Genomic DNA, 2,076 nt, shown 5'->3' with positions numbered 1-2,076 from the left:
ACATTCTCATAGGTGAAGCAAATCAAACCTATTTTCAGACAAAGAAGATAAAAAAAGAAAAGGATAGTGGCTAGGAATAGGAAAGGAATAGACCCTCGTCGGAAAATCTTCAAAAATGGCTTGTGTGATCGGAATAACATAGTCAAGTAAGCGTGATTTTTCCATTTTCATTTCCAAGAAAGGTTGCACTGCACTAAGTTACTTACGTTTGAGGCTGACTCCGGCCCCACATCAAGGTGACAGGATTCGAACCTATGGCCCTCTGTACCCAAAACAGATGCGCTGACCAGACTGCGCTACACCTCGTCTCACCACCCCGGAGCATATAGATCCACCCGATCGATGAAGACTCAAACCGAACTCGCCCATCCTTTTGGGCACAGGGATGCGAGAACCAATCCGAATAATCAACCGCTTTTTTTATCAAATCTGCCTCCAGCAAGACAAGATAGGGGGACGCCAAAAAGCCGTATAGTGCAGGAGCGCTCACATTTTTTGGCTGACTCTTTCACTTGAATTGAAAAATCCGGCTTGCTCCCGGCTACGTGTCCTTTGGACCCTTCGCCCGCTTAGAAGTGGATTCGAACCACTGACACAAGGATTTTCAGTCCTTTGCTCTAACCAGCTGAGCTACCTGAACCACTTTCCTAAAGTCTGTTTTATTCATCGAATAGCGCCCTACCTTACCACTTAACTAGTAAGGGAAAAGCCCTTGACTAATAAGAATATATAGGCTTTTTCGCTTGTTCGTCAAGCTTTCGAGCAGCTCTTTCAACTGCCGCCTAATCCCCCAACATGCTCAAGAACCGAGAGCCGTCCAGTCCCTGGACGGCCGGAGGGAGCTTGTAACTAGAAAGAAGATAGGCCAGGCCGGTCAAAGAAAAACAAGGCGCAACAGGCTCTCTGCTCCTAGTCACTAAGTAGTGCTATTCGGGGGACTGGACTCCACCAAGAGGTTCTTTCTCTCACGTAATTTCGCCCGCCCCTTTCATTTCATTTCCGTGCCGGAGGAAATGGGATTCGAACCCATGATACAATCTTCTTGTATGTCGATTTAGCAAACCAATGCCTTAAGCCACTCAGCCATACCTCCAAGTTGTTGATCGGAATGGAATTGGATGTGCCGGGTTTGGTTGGTTGCCCGAAGGGCTATCTGATCCGATCAACTGCCTAAGCCGTAGCGCGCTAGCGCGCGTACTCTTCTTCTATGAGCGAGACTCTATCCAGATCTGCCACTCGTTGGGCGACGCCTTCTTTTCTATGAACAGCCCACCACTGAATGATGAACTTTCCAGTTTGAGCCTCCGACCCGAGAAAAGACACGGTCAAGCCCTTACCCGCCTGAATGGAATTCAGATCTCCTTCCCTTCGTCTGGTCGAGAAGGGAGAAAGCCCAGAGAACCAGGCTTGCTTAGCTTACAAAGCTAGCTTACTAAGGCGAAGGAATTTGTCGTTGATTGCACGAGTTAGCCAGCAAACCCCCCTGACTCAACCTCAACATCTATAAAAAGAAAAAAATCCCTTTCTCCTTTTCATAATAATAAGGTAAGCATCCAGCTCTCGATCCAGAGCTACTGCTTCAACAATCAACTGAGCTCAGGAAGTCAGGTTAAGACGTCGACTTATACAGGGGAGATTCAAAATAATTCCTGTCTTTAGAAGTAAATCCCACTAAACTACACTTGTACGCTTGACAAAAGTAGAGGCAAGCGGAGTCAAAGGCCGAGCCTCCACTAGCAAAGGGGGACAGCCATGCCAATCCAAGCAGAGCAAAAGTGCGCCCACTCTACCTTTCTTTCTTTATCTTAGACTTCGTTCTTCAAGGAGACCCATGTGCATTTCCTCTGTTCTGTGCTCTTGAACTCTTGATTCCCTTGTGCCTTTAGTTTAAGTATAGGTCGTCGATTCAATTTATCTTGATGGGATTTTTCCTTCTGTTGAGTAGTATAGAAGGGATTTTTCGAGTAGGTAGCGACAAGACTAGTAGTATCGACAAGAGGCTACATCAATAGCTGAAACTTTTTTTCGGGTAGGGTAGGCTTGGAGTCAGAAGTCCTATTTTTCCCAACCAAGCAC

The 2,076-nt window shown here is 46.6% G+C and overlaps 2 non-coding genes across 2 annotated transcripts; both read right to left on the bottom strand.

Annotated features, from left to right (window-relative positions):
* Nucleotides 1–231: 231 nt before the first annotated feature.
* TRNAP-UGG (transfer RNA proline (anticodon UGG)) lies at nt 232–306 on the bottom strand. The gene has a single exon. It is a non-coding gene; the product is annotated as a tRNA-Pro (tRNA).
* Nucleotides 307–566: 260 nt separating this feature from the next.
* TRNAF-GAA (transfer RNA phenylalanine (anticodon GAA)) lies at nt 567–640 on the bottom strand. The gene has a single exon. It is a non-coding gene; the product is annotated as a tRNA-Phe (tRNA).
* Between the last annotated feature and the right edge of the window lie 1,436 nt (nt 641–2,076).

The sequence above is a fragment of the Erythranthe guttata genome, chromosome 12 (genome assembly GCF_056151865.1).
Source record: "Erythranthe guttata isolate IM_541 chromosome 12, IM_541, whole genome shotgun sequence".
Taxonomy (NCBI): domain Eukaryota; kingdom Viridiplantae; phylum Streptophyta; class Magnoliopsida; order Lamiales; family Phrymaceae; genus Erythranthe; species Erythranthe guttata.
The sequence above is the reverse complement of the archived record's forward strand: the minus strand, read 5'-3'. Positions and strand labels throughout refer to the sequence as shown.